General features: G+C 39.2%; 1 protein-coding gene and 2 pseudogenes across 2 annotated transcripts in view; 2 read left to right on the forward strand and 1 right to left on the reverse strand.

Moving 5' to 3' along the window:
• The window catches only part of GLG1 (golgi glycoprotein 1), a 163,173-nt gene that overhangs the window by 65,314 nt on the left and 75,564 nt on the right, over nucleotides 1–22,295 (forward strand). The window lies entirely within an intron of this gene.
• On the reverse strand, nucleotides 3,186–3,780 carry LOC131818488 (cytochrome b-c1 complex subunit 7-like; annotated as a pseudogene).
• LOC131818489 (STING ER exit protein-like) lies at nucleotides 16,248–19,418 on the forward strand (annotated as a pseudogene).

Raw genomic sequence — 22,295 nt, forward strand, 5'->3', positions numbered from 1 at the left:
GCAAGATTGGGGCGGGGGTGGTGGTGGCCGAGGGGGCAGAGATGGAGGGAGAGAGAGAGAGAACCTGAAACAGACTCCTAGCACGGATTCTGATGCAGAGCTTGAGACCACGACCTGAGCTAAAATCAAGAGTCAGATCCTTAACTGACCAAACGACCCACGCACCTCTGTAATACAGTTTAATGCTTTACTAAAGAGATACACTATACTTGTATCTTGAGGCAGCTAATGAAATTACACTTTCTAAAGATTCAAAGGAAAATACTACATTTCAGCCTTACAGAGAAGTGCTTATAAATGTTCTTGCCTGGTTTGTCAAAAAAATGGTTAAAGCTCAGAGGGAATTATAAGCCTGGTTCAAACTAAGTGAGAAATAACTGAAAAATTAAATATCTCTTAAAATAGTTGATGTTTTTTCTAAAATTTGAATAGCTAATAGTTGTGTGACTTTTCAAACAAAATTTGGGGAAATTATATTTTCAATTTGCATGTAGTGGAATATTTTGTTGGTAAGACAGATACCTTATATTTAAATATTTTAGGATAAGAATCAGTAGGTACTTAACCTTTTGAGGTGCTAATGTGAACATGGTTTAAGTCGGTGTTTTTCAGTAGGAATGCTTTTGGTGGTTAGGAGGGACCATTCCTCAGTGTGCAGTACTGTCCTGTCCATTTAAGGACATTTAGCACACTTAGCCCCTTTTCATAATTTTTATATTAGTATAAAAAGTTATGTGCCTGCTTACATCTGTTTGGCCCAGTAACACCAGGGCAGCTTTTATTCAGTGTAAGTGAATACTATGGGGTGCCTGGGTGGGTTAGTGGGTTAGCTGAAGCCTCTGACTTCAGCTCAGGTCATAATCCCAGGGTCCTGGGATAGAGCCCCAAGTCGGGCTCTCTGCTCAGCAGGGAGCCTGCTTCCCTTCCTTTCTCTCTGCCTGCTTGTGATCTCTGTCAAATAAATAAATAAAATCCTTAAAAAAAAAAAAAGTGTAAGTGAATACCAGTGTGTATTCCTGATTTACTATTATTCTTTTCAGATTTTCTTTATTTATTTGAGAGAGAGTGAGAACACAAGCAGCAGGGAGGGGCAGAGAGAGAATCAGACTCCCCACTGAGCAGGGCACCACCATCCTTTATTCTTCTTTCCCTCACTTATTGTAACCAGTAAATTGCCAACTCTGCAATCACCTCCGAAATACCACATACACTGAATATAGTTGACCTAAATTTAAATGGTATAAGTATGCCATGTAGTTTGAGTCAAGAATATGTATAGAGATTCTTTTTTAAAAAGCATGTAGAGATTCTAAGTCAGGATCAGGCCTTAATGGGAAGCATAGTAAATTCTTATCCCTTGCTAGTACTTACAGGTTTTGAGATTGTTCAGAATAAACATAGCACAGTTTTAGTAACATCTTTAAAAAGCATCAAAATTCTTTTTATCAGCTTTATTTTTTTTTAAAGATTTTATTTATTTATTTGAGAGAGATCACAGGTAGGCAGAGAGGCAGGCAGAGGGTTGGGGGGAAGCAGGCTCCCTGCTGATGCTGATGCGGGGCTTGATCCCAGGACCCTGAGACTGTGACCTGAGCCGAAGGCAGAGGCTTAACCCTCTGAGCACCCCTTTTTATCAGTTTTAATTTTGTTATACTTTAGTTTTAGTTTTTTCTTTTTTTAATACAAGGTTTTTTTAAATAAAAGTTTTTTAATAAAAAACGATGGTTTCAACAAGAGTTAAGACATAGCCGTCTGTATTTCCCCTTTCACTTTTTTAAAAATTAAGGCTAAAACAGATTCTTCTGGCTTTTATCTCCCTTCTCCCTATATTATAAGAAAAGTTTTCTACTTTCTGTAGAACAGAAGTATAACTTAAGAGTTTCATTTCTCACAAAACAAAATTGCCGCTCACATGACAAGTTGAATGTGTGTTTGCAGTGGTTTGAGACAATTAGATGGAAACAGTTCCCTGTTTAGTAGGTGATGTATGTATTTCCCCTTTACAAAAGAGTAAAGTTCCTTTTTATTCTTTAATTTAGCAGCAAATTTTAGTTGGATAAAGACCACTGAAAATTTTATGCAGAATCTTTGTTGAGTTAGATCCGGGGCACTCAGATGGCGGACCGAGTAGAGTTGGGGAAGAACAGAGGAGCGGCTTTGTTAGACTCCGTGGAAGCTAGCTAGGAAGCCTTTCCTTAAGCAGCTGTTGAGAAACTAAGAAGAGGGGTTTTCTTTCTGTCTAGAAGATGGCGTTCCTATGATTTCCTCTTAATTATTTTTCCATTTTTTATCCTGGGGATATAGTCACATTTTGCTCTTTAGCTCTGTTTTCTTTTTCTTTTTTTTTAAAGATTTTATTTATTTATTTGTCAGAGAGAGAGACAGCAAGCACAGGCAGACAGTGGCAGGCAGAGTCAGAGGGAGAAGCAGGCTCCCTGTGGAGCAAGGAGCCCGATGGTGGGACTCGATCCCAGGACGCTGGGATCATGACCTGAGCCGAAGGCAGCCGCTTAACCAACTGAGCCACCCAGGCGTCCCTCTTTTTTTCTTTTAATGGTCAGCCCCTCTCCCTGTCAACATTTCTTCCCTCCCCATGGAACTAAGAAAATGCAGGTCCTTTCCGCGCCTTACATGAGGCTGACTGGTGTTCATCCACACGCATTGCTTTGTGCCTCACACGTGCTTCCCAAAGTCAGGCAGTCTTGTAACTGTCCCAGATAGGTGCTTGCAAGAAGGAAATGAGGCAGAGTTTACTGAGAGATTCTGCATGAGATTGATTGATTTCTGAGGCAGAAAGTTACCTTACACATAAGTTATAACCAGTTTATATCTGCCTGATTTTAGAAGTTATTAAAAGGATAGATATGGGGTGGTGGCGGGGTGGGAGTTAAAGAGACAACATAAGTTGTCTCATGAGATGAGTTGACTTTCAGAAGTTGTCTTTTTTTCCCCTTCAGATCTAATCCATTGGTGTTTATTCATGTGGGATTTTTTTTTTTTTCTTGGTCATTTCTAAAAGCTTCTTTTGAAGCATGAGCAGTTTCTACCTGGAGAATTGGATTTAAATAAATAATGGTGATGAATTCCTTCAGACGTTTGCAGAGGAACTCCAGAAATGTAATTCTTTTTTTTTTTTTAATAATGATAATAGACATCTATTTAAAGCAATACATTTCCAGCTCAGATAGTTCTAAATTGTACATTTCATGTTTATTTAACTTCTTAAAAATACTTGAGGGCAGCTGCAACCAGTTTTCAACTCCATGATTACTTCTTTGCCCCTTCTTCTCTCTCTTTCCTTTCCCGAATAACTTCTTTCAGATATGGTTCAAGGTAGAATTTATTCTCCTCATATTTTGTCCATTGCTCTTTAGACAAGATCTGATGCCTCATGGTCAGTTCCAGTGCCTTCTTAATGCGAAACATCCTGTCATTGTAAAGGTTTTCAGGAAGCCTTCTTACATCTTCTTTCACATCATCTCACATATCATATCATCTTGCATTAACCTCAGTCTGTTGAACCCTGCAGCATTGTAGTACCACTTTTGAATACCCTCCAGCCACTGGCTTGATGCTGCAGCGGCAGGCCTGCTCGCCATTTTGACCCCAGAAATGTAATTCTTGATAACCCTTTTCTTCTCTGTCGTAGTACTTTTCCATCAAGAAACCGAAATAGTGGGCTTAATTTTCTGAGAATAGTGCTCTTTGATCTCTTTATTTAGTAATTTCTTGTCCCATCCAGCTTGAAGTCATTGCATAGTTTTGGTTTTAATGTGGCACTGATGTTAAAATTTAAAAACCTGAAACATAGACCCAAAAGGAAGAAGTTGGGGAGAAGCTCTTTATTTCATTGTGACCTCAGTAACTGACAGCTTGCCTTTGGAAGCCTAGAGAATCAGGTAGAATTTCTGTCAACCAAATAAATGTATATTGAATGCCAGTGTGTCCCTCATGTTGTGATGGCCCAAACTATGATCACTGCCTTCCTGGAACTGCCCTCAGCTATTTATTTATTTATTTAAAAGATTATTTTATTTCAGAGAGAGGGAAAGAGGGAGGGGCAGAGGGATAGGGAGAGAATCCTAAGCAGACTCTGTGCTGTGTGTGGAACCCATTATGGGTCTCAATCCCACACCCTGAGATCAGGACCAGAGCCAGAAACCTAAGTCGGAGGACCAACCTAAGTCGGACGACCAACCAACTCACCCACCCAGATGCCCCACTGCCCTCAGTTATCTGAAAAGAAAAATATTGCCAGAGAGAGTAGGGGTTTTGTGAATTTATTTCATTAGGATTTTAATGTTTAAAGGAAGAATTTCAAGATAGGTAAAACCCGTAGCCAAATTACTGTAGCAGAATTTCTTGTGCATTTGCCTGCTCTGTGATGTCATGGTTGCACCAAGTAAGAATTAGAACATAGATTTGAAATTCTTATTCAGTTTGGAATGAATAAGGTGCCCTGTGGCAGATATTTTTAGAATGGAGGAGCAGCTCCAGTACTTGCTGTGAGTCAGGTTCTCATTCAGAGACTGATCCTGAACATTGACTTCAAGAGTTGAAATCTTTCATCCTGAATTAGTTATTCTTCTGTTCTGAAAATCAAAGTTTAAGCTGCCGTCAGTAGATTAAATCAATACCATGTATATATATGTATATATATATCTCACAAGAAAGCAACTTTTGGCATCAGAGACAATTTAAATGATCCTTCTATTTGGAAGTGGATATTTTTCACAGATGTAAGCTGTTGTGAGTTGGTAGTTATACTATCAAAATTGTCAGAGGGCTTCAGAAAGGGTGGGTCTATTTTTTATAGGAGAATGGTTTTTAAAAAATGTGTTTTTCTCTTTTTACCATAGTTCAGATCCAAAAAAAAATTTTTTTTTAAAGATTTTATTTATTTGACAAACAGAGACCACAAGTAGGCAGAGAAGCAGACAAAGAAAGGAGGATGCAGGCTCCCCGCTGCCGCTGAGCAGAGACCCCAATGCAGGGCTCGATCCCAAGACCCTGGGACCATGACCTGAGCTGAAGGCAGAGGCTTTAACCCACTGAGCCACCCAGGCGCCCCTCAGATTCAAAAATTCTAATGGCAAAGGATGAGATTAACGATTGGCTTCTCCCAAATAATAGCACAAGTTAACTGGTAGAATCAGAATTGAAATTAACAATATCACAGTCTTACCTGGTCTGTTAGTTTCCTCACTAAACAAAAAGAAAACTGAATATGAAAAAAAAAATTGAGTTTTGTCATATATGGAATCTGTAGCCTTAAGGCAATACATAGAAGCAAGATACTTTTGTCTGATCTATTTTGGGGGCAGTTGATGATGTAAACTATTTAATCTTAAGTAGTTTATCTTAATTAATAGTTAATCCTAAATTAAACTAATCTTAAATTCTAAGGCAAGGGTGATTATTCATCTCTGGAAAAAGAATCTGCTGTTTATTTTTTCTGTTTTTGTGTTTCTGAGACTTAGGATGTATAATTATATTTATTAAGGTATTGGTGAAACAGGGAAAAGTTTGAAAAGGTAACTTAGGAATTCTCTTGTGTTTATTTTTATTTTGTTTTTTAAGATTTTATTTATTTATTTGACAGAGAGATCACAAGTAGGCAGAGAGAGAGGAGGAAGCAAGGTCCCTGTTGAACAGAGAGCCTGATGTGGGGCTCGATCCCAGGACCCTGAGATCATGACCTGAGCCGAAGGCAGAGGCTTAACCCACTGAGCCACCCAGGCGCCCTTGTGTTTATTTTTAATTAAGGCACTACCCCAAGAGAGAAGAGGAACAAAATAAAACCAGAAAAACTTGGGAGTTTTTAATGGCCCTAAAGTGAACTAATAGGAGACTAGTATGTATGTATGTATGTATTTTTCAAGAGGGTCTGTACAAGCCGGGGTTGCAGGGAGAGGGGCAGAGGGAGAGGGAGAGAGAATCCTAAGTGGTCTCCACACTCATCATAGAGCCTGATATGGGGCTCAAGCTCACGATCCTGAGGTCATGACCTGAGGCAAAATCAGGAGTTGAACACTAAACCAACTGAGCCACCCTGGTGCTCCCAGAGACTGTCTTAAACCAGGGAAGTCAGCTTCCCATTTCTATACACTGTTTCTTTGTCTAGAAGCAGGGACAATTTTAGTAACTGGTTGAATAAATTATTTTTATAAGTCATGGATAGTGAGATCATTTATTCAGTGGCAAACCTTTTAGAAAGAAGGTATTAATGTATTCACTTTTCTGAAACCTCATTAACTTGCTCTGAGGCCAAAATTACTCCATATTTATATTTTAAAATGAGCATTGGCTAAGTTTTTTTTTAAGATTTTATTTTAAGCAATCTCGACATCCAACTTAGGGCTCCTACAACCCCGAGACCAAGTCACACACCTCACTGGCTGAGCCAGTTAGGTGCCCCTCCTTGTGTAATTGTTAATTTAGAGATAAAGTTTAGAAATTGAAGTTCTAGCTAAAGGTTTTTAATAAGTTACTTAATGAGATAAAATAATCTAAGATATCTTAGTATGTCCTAAATTTTATTTTTATTTTAAAATCTGTCGTGGATCACCTAGGTTAGTTTGTGTATATGCATCTGAATTCCTTACCTTAATGCCATAATTAGCTATCAGCACCATAGCATTGTAAGATTTTTTTTTAATATTTTATTTTTATTTATTTATTTGACAGAGATCACAAGTAGGCAGAGAGGCAGGCAGAGAGAGAGAGAGAAGAAAGCAGGCTCCCCACAGAGCAGAGAGCCGGATGCAGGGCTCGATCCCAGGACCCCGGGATCATGACCTGAGCTGAAGGCAGAGGCTTTAACCCACTGAGCCAGGCAGGTGCCCCACATTGTAAGATTCTTAACCACACAAATGACTCACAGTAGACACATACAAGTATACTATACTATTTACAACTGAAGTGGATATTGTAAATGAGTTGTAGAGTGTTTCATTTTGTGGATTTTATTTAGTATATGTTACGGAAAGGCAAGTCTCATTTAAATGCTTGAAGTTTTTTTCCCTTGCATAATGTGGTAAAAATAAGGAACATAGAGAATATAGGTAAATGGCCTAAAAAAAAAATTCCTTGGCCCCAGAAGCAAGATTTTGAGAGCAAGAGAGCAATCCCAAATTGACTTTCTACTATCCACCCCACCCCATCTCTTTTTCCCTTTTGAAATTGAAACAAAAATATGTTTTCTGTCATTAGGTATCATCTCTTGCTTCTGAATAGGTATATGAATTGGGTATGTTCTGCCTAATGTAGAGAGTATTTGCCCAGTCAAGTTCTGTAATGTGGGTTATTTAGTAAGATTTCTCTTGGAGAATGAACTTTTCCAAAGCTTTTTGTGGTTCACTTAAATTATTTATTCTGTGCTTTTTCTGTGATCTTTGAGGTATTTCATTGGTATCAGATGTTGGAATTTAATATATTATCTTCGACATAGCAGACTTTCCTCTAGTCCTTATCTTCTCTGTTTCTGATGTAGACTAAAGATTCAAAGACCTTTAGTCAAAGCCCTGTATTTTAAACATTACATTTCCCAATATTCTCCTGAAGAATAATAATTGTGATTATCAAAATGTTAAAAGACAGTGTTGAAGATCTGAGTGTATTCAGAAGAATTACGGTAGTGTAGTCCTGGACCTCTTTTGTACTCGCTCCTTCCTTCCTTCCTTCCTTCCTTAAGATTTTATTTGAGAGAAAGCACAAGTGAGCACATGAGCACAAGCAGGGGGAAGCGGCAGAAGGAGATGAAGAAGTAGACTCCCCACTGAACAGGGAGCCCAGTGAGGGACTCAGTCCCAGGACCCTGGGATCATTACCTGAGCCCAAGGCAGAAGCTTAACCAACTGAGCCACCATTTTGCACTGCATTACACTACCTGTTTACAGGTGGCTGTTAGGTGATTTGAGGTAACAAACCCAGATGAATGCAGGACATTTAGATTGAATTGTCAATCATTGATCTTATTATTAAGTTGGCCACAAGTAATATTTATTTTCACAGAATGAATCAATTTGAGTTTGATGTGATGAGAAAAGTGCATTGACTGCCCGTGGTGAACTAAAAACATTTCCCAAGTGATTGAGAAAAGTGTTATTAGGTGACTAATAGCCTTGGTTTGTTTGCATATTTAAAGATAACTGCATCTGAACAGTTGCATTTAAATATAAAGGTTCTTGGAGACTTAAAACGTGAGTGAAGAAAACAAGAACTATTTAATCCTCTGATGTTTACTTAGAAACAACCTAAATGAAGTTCAAAATAGATACCATGCCTGGATATGTATATGGATGTTAGATTGAGAGATTAGGGTGAGGGGCAGGCAGAAATTCTACACACACTTATTTGTGCTAAGTAAACTTGATGAAGCCATTTAAAGACTGTTCTTTCCATTGGGATAAGATTTTTCTACCATAATTTCCTAAATTAATTTATGCCTTGGGGGACCTGGGTGGCTCAGTGGCTTAAGCCTCTACCTTCGGCTCAGGTCGTGATCTCAGGGTCCTGGGATCGAAACCTGCATCAGTTTCTCTGCTGAGTGGGGAGCCTGTTTCCCCCTCTCTTTCCACCTGCCTCTCTGGTTACTTGTGATTTCTGTCAAATAAATAAATAAATAAAATCTTTTAAAAAAAATTTATGCCTTTATTCCAGTTTATCCTAATGTAATTCAACTCTTTAAACTGAAGTTGCCTTCCTGTAGCTAAGAATCTATATAACTATAAACTTTTAAGTTGAGGTTTAAAAAGAAAACCTCTTTTTATTTATTTCTTTCCCTTATTTTAGGGATTGATTTATTTATTTTAGAGTTAAGGCAGTACAAAGTTAACATTCTTCTAGAAGTATACTATAACAATATTATTATAGATAATACTTATTATAGCTTACAGTGAGCACTCATAGGTGCTTTATATGTTTTGTCTTACTTATTCCTACGTATATAATAAATACTCATCCTCATTTATAGATAGGAAATCTAGCCTCCAAGAGTCAAATCAGTCCAGCTAGTACCTTGAAGAACGTAAATCTGATCCCAGTTCTTTCCAGTCTATGCTGCAGAACCAGTCCTATAGACTATATAGTAATGAGTGCTTAGAAATAGTTGGGAGTGTCCTTTTTTCAGTTACTGGAGGTGAACGTTCTTTACCTGAGAAGTAATACATATTTGAGCCATCGACGTACTTTATGAAGTGTTTTTTTTTTTAAAGATTTATTTATTTATTTGACAGACAGAGATCACAAGTAGGCAGAGAGATAGACAGAGAGAGAGGAGGAAGCAGGCTCCCTGCTGAGCAGAGAACCAGATGTGGGGCTCGATCCCAGGACCCTGGGATCATGACCTGAGCCGAAAGCAGAGGCCTTAACCCACTGAGCCACCCAGGCGCCCCTATGAAGTGTTTTAAAACAGTGATTCTCGAAGGATCTGCAGTGGTTCCACTTACCTCCTTTCACTTCTCCCAGTGAACTATTTACTCCCTTTCTTTACTTTCACTTCTCCTTTTGTATGGCAGTATTTCCCCTTCTTCAGAAAGGTAGTATTGTTTTTATGAAATCATATTAGGTATGCAAACAGAGTTAAAATGTCTCGCTTTTTATTTAGTTTTCCACCTATTCCAGTGGAAGCATTGGGAGTTGTGACTTATTTAGGCCATGTAGTGATCATTAGCTCAGTTGGAGTACCATTAAAAGGATCCTCCTGGTCTTTTGTTCTTTGCACTTTGGTTTCAAAATCAAATCATTTTATAAAAGAAAATTATGACTTTAAAAAGGCAAAGATATGATCTGAAGATTATGGGTAACTCTTGTAAAATACTGCATCTTTATTGACGTTTATGTTAATCCGTCAGTATTTCCCCAAGTAAGTGTTTAATTAAGCATTTCAGCATTTATAGTTTGACATAGTGGTGATTATTGCTATATACTTAGTAGTACCTTGTTCTCTCAACTGTAGATTGATATTTCTAAGAAAGAAAAAATGTGGGAAATTTTCAAAGATTTTATTAGATTATATTATGCACATTAATGATGTTTGTACCCCCCGCCGAAGATTCAGTTTTTAAAATGTTATCAATTGAATTTTTTCCCAGTTTAGCTATGGATTTCCTTCCTTGAGCTGTACCTTAACCAAATGGCATAGACCCTGATAAACTCTCCTAAATTTCACCAATCTGTTAATAAAGCAAAGCTGAATTTATTAGAACTTAATACAGAAAGGAGAACACCACCTTGACAGGAAGAAGTCAAAATTGGGATATTTCAGTGGCCTTGAGGTCTGAGATCAAATGGTTTCAAATGGCCTTCTAAAGAAGGGTATTGATTGTTATTGGACAGATCTGTGATATAATAATTTGGGATTGGTGGACACTTCAATGTAAAGGTCTTTTTTTTTTTTATTAAAAGATTTTATTTATTAATTTGACAGAGAGAAATCACAAGTAGACAGAGAGGCAGCCAGAGAGAGAGAGAGGGAAGCAGGCTCTCTGCCGAGCAGAGAGCCCGATGCGGGACTCGATCCCAGGACTCTGAGATCATGACCTGAGCCGAAGGCAGCGGCTTAACCCACTGAGCCACCCAGGCGCCCCATTCAATGTAAAGGTCTTAAAGCGATTCTTTTTTTTTGAAGATTTTATTTGTCAGAGAGCAAGCAAGCAGAAGCAGAGGGAGAAGCAGACTCCCCACTGAGGAAGGAGCCTAATGTGTAACTTGATCTAGGCCCTGGGAACATGAACTGAGCCCAACTGAGCCACCCACGTGTCCCAAAGCAATTCTTGACACATAAGCATATTCAATAAGGAAGTTATTTTGCTCAGACTAGAAGACTCTTGACTCTGATACGTTGATCTCCTAGGAATTCCCTGAATCAAATAGTGAAGTTATTAACTGATTTATAGTCTGTCTGTTTTGGGCAGAGATTCCCTGAAATAACAAGCATGTCATGTTGAGCACAGACGGTCTTTAGTCTTAAGTCATGTCGACAGAGTTGATCTTAGTTATCAGTGCCTTCTTGTGGTCCTTCTTCAGCCCAGACTAGAGAGTGGAACATTATCACCTAGGGACATGATCAATCCGCATATAGACCACTGTATTAAAGAATCATGGTTGCATATCCAGTTTCTGGTAGTAGTCATTCCATCCACCACATGTGTCAGCTTTTCTTGTTTTTGCTGTGGGATGATCATTTGTTTGTTGGATCATCTGATCCATCATTTAAGACTCTGTAGATAATGTATTTGTACACTGCACCTCCAACAAGAGAGAGATTATGATCAGAGTTTGCAGTTTATTTCTAAGCCAGGAGCCTAGTGCCCAAATTAAAACAAGAACAAATCTCATCCATAGTCCACAGAGCCTGTAGATTTATTTATGGGACTGTCAGCCAAATTACTTAATTTCATGATTTCTTTGACTGTCTAGTTCCTATTTCAAGCTGTGAACCCTAGCGTATAAGAGTTCCCTAATTCTCTGCTCCACTTATAAAGTGTGTTTTAAGAGGATTGAGGCTAGAAGGAAATCATCCAGAATTTCTGTTGAGTAGTTGAGGGTTCAAATCTCATGTTAAAGCCCATTTCTTTCTTGCATTGGTATTTTATGATAAATACTCATAATATAGCATAAAATTTACAAAATTTACCACTTTAAAATGTATAGTTCAGCCCCAGTGCCCACATTTTCTCTTTCTGGAGAGAAGTTACCAGTCTCATTTTTTTTGGAGGAAAAAGGGGACCAGAGGACCAGGATGGACCCTGACTCAGCATCCCTTTGCCATGCTAACGCGTACTTGTCCAGTTTGCTGTGGTAACCAACAGGTTTTTGTAGCACACACATCAGTACCAGTCATTAGGAACTACCCAATGATGAGTTCTTGACCAGAATATTCCTGTAGGTCTGCTAAATTTTAATGTGTAGTTTTGTTGTCATTCAAAAGAAGTTACATGCCAGATAGAAGAATATTAAGTGGAGGCATTACCAAGTAGATAGAGGATTAGATGTGATAGGGAATCCGAAGATTTACTTATGTGTATGACGCACAGGTATTAAACACACACCATCTTTTTCATATGACAGTTTGGCTACAGACTAGCTCCTGAAAATAGTCATTAAGTGTTGTTTCCTAGGTGTGACATGACAGGTTTTAGATTTGGGGTTTTATCTTGGATAAAGTCTCTTTAAATTATGCTCCTTCCTTGAATTGGAATTACAGGAAAATAAAGGAAAAGGTGGAGTTTTCTTTTGAGTTTGGATTTTTGTGTTGGGGTACTGGTTTTGTTTTTGATATTTGAATGATTATATTTGTTTTATAGCTGTGTTTTTAAATCTCAAAAGAATGCTCAGATATGCTAAATTTTTCCAGTTCAGTTTTCACACAGATTTGATTTTTTTTCTGTAGTTAATAGCATTCATATGGAACCTTAGTCCATTCAGCCAGCAGATGATTGTATGACGTTGCACAAAAGACTTCCCCATTTTTTTTTTTAAAAGAAGGGGGTTTATTTTATTTATTTATTTAAAAGATTTTATTTATTCATGAGAGTAAGGCAGAGGGAGAAGCAGGCTGTCTGCAGAGGAAGAGAGCCTGATGTAGGGCTCAATCCCAGGACCCTGGAATCATTACCTAAGCCAAAGGCTTAACTAACTGAGGCACCCAGGTACCCACAAATTCCCCATTTTTATTTTTATTTATTTTTATTTTTTTTAAAGATTGTATTTATTTGACACACAGAGAGAGATCACAAGTAGGCAGAGAGGTAGACAGAGGGGGGGAGGGAAGCAGGCTCCCTGCTGAGCAGAGAGCCTGATGTGGGGCTCGATCCCAGGACCCTGAGATCATGACCTGAGCTGAAGGCAGAGGCTTAACCCACTGAGCCACCCAGGTGCCTGAATTCCCCATTTTTAACTTAAGTGGAAAGGTAGAATGGTACAGGGGTGCATGGGGAAGTGATTTTGGACTACATAGGTGGTGTTCAATTTTGCCGTGCCTCACTCAGACAGTTGTGAGGTGTATGGAAGAAGTCCCCCAAATTTGAAAATGTCTTGGATAAAGTCTCTTTAAATTATGTTCATTCCTTGACCTTCTGACGATTTTATGAGTTTTAGGACATAATACCCTTTATAGCTTTTGGTCAGGACCACTTATAGGAGTTTCTATAGGTTCTAATAGCTGTATCTGTCATTATCTTTAACTGGATTCAGGTTTTCTTTTTTACATTTGTCTGTTATATTTATCTTTCTCCATAACTGCTGTATTGTTCAGTAGTGATTACTTTTGCCTATTCAGTTTCTTGATGTGACTCTCTTTCAAGGAGAGACTATCTGTATAAAAATATCTGCTGCTCTGACACTTTTCATGTCCACTGATGCTGAGGTATGAGATACTGTTCTTCCCCCATTTCAGCATAGCATTTCCCAGGATTCAAATGGTCTTTATCTCTCTCACCTAACCTCATTTCTGTCTTTGTGCCGGCTTCTGCTTCAAAACTTACACATCCTTCAGAGTTATGCTGTGGCTCTCTTATTCAGATGAAAGTCAAGTCCCTGAATCACAGCTCTTCTCTTTCAGAAGCACTAGTCGTCTGCTCTGGGTTATACGGAAAGGGTTCTGCGCATTCTGGCAGCTCAGCGCTGTGTGCTTCTCTTTAGACAAGTTAAAGTAAACAGTGCACTAACCACTGGTCGGAATGGAAGAAATGTGATATTTTTAGATACTTGGGTATAGTGCATGAGAAATTATATTTTATTTGGGACTTTTTTTGCATCTGGCAATTTTATATGCATTTTTTGGTTTTATGTTTTCAAACTTACAGAAGTAACATAGTCGGATTGGAGGTACTGAACTACATTGACAGAATCATTCCAGATTTACTGGGTGTAAACTTTAATAATATTGTCAGATGCCTGGAAGTTTTCTATTTTAGTTTCCCGCCTTGCTTTTGGCTATAGTAGCTATTGCTATGACAAATTTGGACCTGTATTTAGCTATTCCAAATTAACTGAGATAGCAAATAAATTAAGAATATAAAGGATGCCATACAAATATAAAGGATGCCATAACAAAATTGATACTCTGTTTCTTAATCATACCATGTCTTTCAAAGAATTTTGTTTGCACCTCTCACTGTAAAACTCCCACATTAAAGTTGACCATACTAGGAAAACTAAACCATAAAATGGTTAATGTGCTTTTCTTAGAACAGAACTACCAATCTAGGACTCTTGAGCAGGCCAGATTGCTACTTGATATGTCCCAGAGAGTGGATTTCCCATACTCTGCCCCCATACCCCCACAAACCCTTTGAAATAGACAGTGGAAGAGAAGGAAAATAGAAAAACATGGACTGTGATGAGTGTATTGTCAAACTCCTTCTGTCGCCTCAGCCATGAAGATGTATTCCAAGTATTTTCATTAGTGTCTCTGTTTAAGCTTAAACTGGAATTATCTTTGACTTTTTCTTTCCATTTGGCACAAAATTCAAAAGTACAAAAGGGTATGTAGTGAAAATACATTTTTTATGTATTCTTCAGGGATAGTATGAACACATACAATTAAGTATGTATGTCATGTATTTTAAATTCATATTCTTTGCATGAATTATGGCCTACTAGAAAGCATTACTGTTACTTTTGCTGCTTAAATGATCATTTACAGAGAATGAAAGGCCATACTATCTTGTGTCTGCAAGGCCCTCTAACTTTCAGTGTCCTCATTCCACTTACAACAGCCCCGTGAGGTAGGTAAAGCAGAGTTTATCTATGTTTACAGACATGAAATTTAGAGCTTAAAGAATTATGTGACTTGATCAAGGGTGGTCCACAATGAATATGCAGTGCAAGTGGAATCATAACTCAAGTCTTTTGGCTCCTAGTCCAGAGTTCTTACTACCGTGTTGGGTCTGAAACACAATGATATAAGGGGATCTATTACACTGTGTGTGTTTTTAGGAGGTATGGAAAGTACTATGAGTAGCTATTGTAGAAGAATTTTGATACTATATATACATTTTTAAAGATTTTATTTATTTATTTGACAGACAGAGATCACAAATAGGCAAAGAAGCAGGCAGAGAGAGAGGAGGAGGCAGGCTCCCTGCTGAGCAGAGAACTCTATGTGGGCTCTATCCCAGGACCCTGGGATCATGACCTGAGCCGAAGGCAGAGGCTTTAATCCATGAGCCACCCAGGCGCCCCTGATACTATATTTTTATAGTAGCAGTATGGTAGTAGTGTTTTACAGCTTCACGGTTCAGAGGAAGTATGGCCTTTGTGATGAAATTCCTACAAAATAGTTTATTAAAGCAAGCCGCTTTAGACTGAGTGATAATGGTCTTGGTGTCACCCTGGTAACATAGGCTCTAAACTAACTTTATCCAGGAAACTGGGCAATGGAAAACAAAGCCTTTTATCCCATCACACCTACAGGCCTACCAGGGCTGGGAGCCATGCTGATTGATTGACCTGTTGAAGATTCTTTCCCTTGAGGCTAGATGGGAATCTGGTCAAGCATTCAGTAGGAATGCCTGACTCTTGTTTCTTTCACCCATAAATTATGTAAAAATGTTCCCACCAGCACTAAACTAGATTCTAGATTTCTAAGTCATCTCCTAGGGAGAAGGAAAAAAAAATGAGTAATGGGAGGTAACTTTTCTTTCTCTGGTGATTCTAGGCTCTCATGAGGAAGGCTTAGTTCTCAAGAAGCTCATTTAAACTGGGGAAATGAGGCAGAATCTTTATAAGGCCATACTTGTATTTTTAAATGCTTGTCATCATAAAACAGTCCCTACATTTTTTGAAATGGGCAGTACCCAGTAGGAAGTTGATGAAAACGTTGAGCTCTTATGTGAGAAGTATCTCCAAACATTCTTTTGAGGATGACGTGTCTCCTATGGCTTATAGGTATCTCTATTTTTTTTTTTTTTAAGATTTTATTTATTTATCAGAGAGAGCAGGAGAGAGAGTGAGCACAGGCAGACAGAATGGCAGGCAGAGACAGAGGGAGAAGCAGGCTCCCTGCCGAGCAAGGATCCCGATGTGGGACTCGATCCCAGGACGCCGGGATCATGACCTGAGCCGAAGGCAGCTGCTTATAGGTATCTCTATTTTTAATTTATAATAGTAAAACAGAGAAAATGAGGAAAGAGTTCTCAGTATTTCTTATGATAGAGAAATTATATGTTTTTGTAATTAAATTTTTATTTTATTATTTATTTTTTAAAAGGTATAATTTATTTATTTGTCAGAGAGAGAAAGCATAAGCAGGCAGAGTGACAAGCAGAGGCAGAGAGAGAAGCAGGCTCCCCACTGAGCAAGGAGCCCAATGAGGGACTTGATCCCAGGACCCTGGGATCATGACTTGAGCTGAAGGCAGCGGTTTAACCAGCTGAGCCACCAGGCATCCCTGCAATTACATTTTTTAAAAAAGATTTTATTTATTCATTTGACAGAGAGATCACAAGCAGGCAAAGAGAGAGAGGGGGAAGCAGGCTTCCTGCTAAGCAGAGAGCCCGATGTGGGGCATGATCTCAGGATCCTGAGATCATGAACTGAGCCAAAGGCAGAGGCTTAACCCACTGAGCCACACAGGCGCCCCTGTAATTACATTTTTTATTTTTTATTTTTTTAAAGATTTTATTTATTTATCAGAGAGAGAAGGGGAGAGAGCGAGCACAGGCAGACAGATTGGCAGGCAGAGGCAGAGGGAGAAGCAGGCTCCCTGCGGGACTCGATCCCAGGATGCTGGGATCATGACCTGAGCCGAAGGCAGCTGCTTAACCAACTGAGCCACCCAGGCGTCCCTGTAATTACATTTTTTAAATAAATTTTAAGATTTATAAAACCATAGTCTTGTGTGATTATGCTGTAATGTGATTATGCAGGTTTTGTTCAATAGCGAGATCACTGTATTCTTATTTGGTATTTCCCGTTTCCTGCTCTGGGCAGAGAAGATAATAAATTATATTCATTTTGAGTGTTTCTGTTCAGTCAGTTTAACTAATTCCAAAGTTTCCTTAAAATCATATGTTTGTTTAACATTTCAAAGTAAATTTGGGGGCATGGCAATTTCATGGATATAGATCATTCCATCACTGAGTGAAGAGTTGCTCAAATTGTTGTTTGTCTTTTGCCAGCCATTGACTTCAGGATTAGCCAGATTGCTATGTGTTTTCATATTTTCAGGATAGGGGTATAACCTCACTGAATATGAGTGGATTAGTACTTGACAAAGCTGAAAATCCCTACGAGTATTGGTTTGTATGGGTCAGGTATGCTATCTGAAACAAAGTAGAACTGTGTGCTAATTCCCACTGTAGTGTGTGTTTGTCCTTTTACTTTATTAGAATTAAAGGGCGTTTGAAGGTATTTTTCATTTTAAAGGTACAGACCGGTCTTAACCTCAACCTAGCACCCTTACTGCTCTGCATGTAAGTGAGACTAACCAAGGCCCTAATTTGTCTGCAGGGGTCTTTTTTTTTTTTTTTTTTTTAAAGATTGTATTTATTTATTTATTTAAGAGCAAGTGCGCGCGCGTGCGTGCGTGCATGTGTGTGTGTGTGTGTCAGAGTTGCAGGTGAAGGGGAGGATGGGGACAGAGGGAGAGAGAGAGACTCTCAAGGAGACTCCCCACTGAGCTTGGAGCCTGACAACACCAGACTTTGATCTCATGACCCTGAGATAATAACCTGAGCCGAAATCAAGAGTCATACATCCACCTGAGCCACCCAGGCACCCCCTCCTCTGGGGTTTTTAATCTATCTTTTACCCCTTTTTAAAGCTCAACATGTCCTTATAGAAGTAACAAGTATACATTATTCTTGATGTTGAGTTTTTGGGCTCGCTTCTCTGACTATGCCTAAAGTAATGTCCCAGTGAGAAGTCTGTACTGACATCTGGGACCAGAATGATGTCAGGGAACCCTTCTATGTCTACCACTGTTTGTGCAGTCAGATAATCCCGGTGCTGGACTGTCAGATTGCCCATGAGGTCCTGAGATTGGTTCCGTGTGATTGATACTGCCAAACATGCCCACAAATTTTGTAACACACAGGGTGAGACTGTGTATCTTCAGAGGCCTGAAGGCGTTGAGCAAAAATACACTCTTCTGCCTGTCCCAGGAGGAATGCTCCTGTGACCTTCATTGTGGATGGAGCACATTGTCAAGTTTGGTTGGAGTTTTGGAAAATCAGTATTTATACTCAGAAACAAAAGCCTCCTACGAAAGTGATGATGAGGGCACCTGGGTGGCTTAGCTGGTTAAGCATCTCCCTTCAGCTCAGGTCATTATCAGGGTACCAGGGTTGAGCCCCACATTAGACTGTGCTCAACAGCAAGTCTGCTTCTCCCTCTCCCTCTGCTGCTCCCCCTGCTTGTGCTCTCTCTCCCTCTCTGTTAAATAAGTAAATTTTTTTAAAAAGCAATGACAACCAAATGGACTGAAGACATGGGCAAGTTCAGTTTTATCACCGCGTCTCTGTTGAGATAGAGGAAGAGATTAAGGCTAGGGAGGTTGTTGACTCATGCACCCAATGCCGAAATGACTGAAAAACAGCTGAAGCGTAAAGTCCTGAGTAAAAGACAGCTGTGAGAGCTGGCTGTACTGGAAGCCAAGAAAGTGAAAATGAGGGGGACTTTGCTTGACAGCCAGTTCAAATGATCAGGATCCTTCTCAGAACCCATATTGGAGGCAGACCTTTAGATCAGGGGGCCAAAGAACTTTTTCGAGACTGCACGGCCTGCCTCCTACCTTTATGCCTCAGCCCACTGATTCTCCTACATCCAGCAAGGTCTTTGCATCTGTATGATCTGCTTTCTGGAGATGGATTTTTCTAAATCTTCCTGTATATGGATCTTCTGTAGTATTTTTTGTCTATTTGATGTAAGCTTCTTCAGCTGTGTAGAAACTCTGAATAGATCAGTGCTTGAGTGTCTCCAGTTTCTAAAGGAACTGTTCTTATTCCTTCTTCAAAACAAAAATGTTTAAAGATTTTTAAAAAATAAGTGGTAGTAACAATATAGTATTTACCAGCTATTACCCCACTCACTTACTGGGGAAGCACACAGGTAAATAACAGTAAGTTAAATCACCACTCTCTGCACTGTGTTTAGCATAACATACTAATTTGGATTATGGGAAACCATTATTGGATCAGCACTGGGATTTAATTAAAATTTGTAGTTATCTCACTGTATATAAGGAAACATCAGATATATAAGCCTAAGAACAGTCACTGTAGGGATCCTCACTTTCTCACTCAGATCTCTTCCCTATACACTGAATGTGGCTTTCCGATTCCTCCTTCCGCTAGCATTCTTATGCCTCGCACAGACCCATCTGCCTCAGCATACGCACAGCGTCACATCACCAAATCACAACCTCCTTTTAAGGCTCAACTCAGATGTGCCTTACCCAATAGACCCCCCTTTGGCTTCCTTTCTGTCATCCAACTTAGGATGGTGGGGGGGGCGGGGGAGGGGGCTTTTTTCATTCTTTTAAAGTATCAAGACTGCCCTCCACCCCAAGCTTTGCTCTTTTTGTGATGATTACATATAGATTCATGTTTTATCTACCACACTAGTTAATTTACGTGAGAGCCAACATCTATATCTGTGTCTCATACCCTTTTTAAAAAATCTCCCACTGGACCTTTACTAGAAATCCTTTTTGAAAAGCTGGTTGATGGGACACCTGGGTGGCTCAGTTGGTTAAGCCACTGCCTTAGGCTCAGGTCATGATCCCCAAGGTCCTGGGATCGAGTCCCGCATTGGGCTCCTTGCTCGGCAGGGAGCCTGCTTCTCTCGCTGCCTCTGCCTGCCTCTCTGCCTGCTTGTGTGTACTCTCTCTCTCTCTATCTCTGGCAAATAAATAAAATCTTAAAAAGAAAGAAAGAAGGAAAGAAAAGATGGTTGAATGTTTAAGAATCACACAAAAGCACAGACCTTTAGTAAATCAGGCAGAGCATTGTTGGAGGGCACAAAGCCTATGTTGATCACTATCCTTTTGGAAAAACAATACTTAGCAGCATTCCCTGGTTACAAATAAGAAAAGTTAATTCTGATTGAGCCAGAATAATGCATTAAGAGGCTATGAATATGACTGAGGGTTAAGATTCAATTTACACTTTCTCAGGAAGTTTACCAAGACTAAAAGACTGACTGTTTATCTGTCCATTACCTAACTATTTTATGTTCAGTTTTTTTTTTTTTTTCTTTTTTTTTTCTGGTGGGCAGGAGGGGCATGGTTTGGGTCATGTTAATAAATGAATTGCTCATATGATAATAAATGAATTGCTCAGGGAGTTTACTGAGACTAAAATACTGACTTTACCTGTTCATTACCAGCTATTTTATGTTCAGTTTGCTTTTTTTTTTTTTTTTTTCCAGTGGGCAGGAGGGTCATGGTTTGGGTCAAGTTAATAAATGAATTACTCATATGAATGACTAAACTCCCCAAAGAAGATTCTCCTTACTACTACTGTAGGAGAAGGTTTCTAATTACAGGGAGACACCATGTTGTTGCCCAGCCTTCAGATTTTCGCAAGGCCATAAAAGCACAGATACTGTTGACATTTTTTGTTTGTTTTCTCCCCGGTGATTAATAAACAGAATCTGCTGTCACTTCATTTAGTGCCAGGTGTGATCTTGTGGGTAGTTCAACTTCAGTCGATCGAACTGTAGAATGTTCCCAATTTTAGACACAATCCAACTCCCAAGCATTTCTTTTTCAAAAACTGGGACAATTTCCAACTTAGTTTTGTGAGTCCTTTAATTTCTCCTGCCAGACTCATTAATTCAGCCTGTTCACCTTGGGGAAATCATAGTTCAGACTTGTACTTTCTGTAAAAACCATCCTCTTAAGTGGATGTGATAGTTGATGTAATTGAGAACATTCAGACTCAAGCTTTTCCGTCGTTTATTCTGAAACCTGTTTGTTGTGCTTTGACCAGGAGAGAATGATTGAGATGAAGCACTAGGAAACCATAATCATAATATGCAAACTACCTACCTTAAAAGACATGGAAATCAATAAATACCCCTATTTCTATATTCCGTATCTCTGATCTTACAGACTCCTGAAGCTGCAGAGAATCTCAACGATCTTAGATCACTATTTCTTAATTTTTAGGTGTCTTATGGATCTTTCTGATATTATGATGACAGCTGTGAATTCTCAGAAAAATATACTTACACACAAAAGTTTGTGTACGCTTTCAAGACAATTTCACTTCTAAAGTCAGTTCAAGATCCTAGTTGAAGAAACCCCTGTTCTGCCCTCAGGGGTCTGGTGAAGTGATGTGACACACCCAAAGTCACACAGCTTCTGTAGCTGAATATTTCCACGAGTCTTTTGTCCTTTTTCTACCATTGTGTCTTTTAGTTAAAACCCATTTTGAGGGGTGCCTGGGTGGCTCAGTCAGTTAAGCATCTGCCCATGACTCAGGTCATGATCCTGGGGATCAAGCCCTGTGTTGGGCTCCCTCTCCCCCTGCTTTTGCACTTGCTCTCCTCTCTCTCTCTCTCTCTCTCTCTCTCTGTGTCACATAGATCAAATAAAGTACTTTTTTTACATACTTTAAAAAATTGTTTTGAATTACAGAGCTTAGAGGAAGGAATACTGGTTTTAAGCCATAAAATTAACTATTTCATCTTTTGCTTACCCAACAAGATTAAAGTACAGTAATACCCAAAACATTCTCAATCTAAGGAAAAAATATTTATATATTTATTTACTTACTTATTTATTTGAGAGAGAGCACAAGTGGGAAGAGGGGAAAGGGAGAAGCAAATTCCCTTCTCACCGGGGAGTCTGATGCAGGGCTTGATCCTAGGACCCTGGACCATGACCAGAGCTGAAGGCAAGTGCTTAACCAACTGAGCCACACAGGCATCCCTACCCAAAATATTTAAGTCATTGATTTAAAAAGGCCAAGTGAACTAAGCAAAAGTTTTTTAGAACTTGCTGTGGTTATCGTAGGGCTAATGCAGATTTGTAGTTGATCTAATAACTCCAGCAGCTTTTTCCCTGGGCCGCCTGCATCTAAATTCATCATGGAGCTGTCAGTTTATTCTAGAGCACTTGTTCTGTTTATTCATCCTGTCTGCCTTTCTTTTTCTTGCACCTCCTGAAGGTACACCCCTTACCCCATCATTGTGCTCAACTTGACCTACTTAGCCTTTTTTGGAGGTATCAAGCAGAAAGCATCACAGTGAGCATTAGTCACCATTTATTATCATTATTTAAACTCCAGTTTTGGGGCGCCTGGGTGGCTCAGTGGTTTGAGCCGCTGCCTTCGGTTCAGATC

Source organism: Mustela lutreola, chromosome 16, assembly GCF_030435805.1.
Source record: "Mustela lutreola isolate mMusLut2 chromosome 16, mMusLut2.pri, whole genome shotgun sequence".
NCBI classification, from domain to species: domain Eukaryota; kingdom Metazoa; phylum Chordata; class Mammalia; order Carnivora; family Mustelidae; genus Mustela; species Mustela lutreola.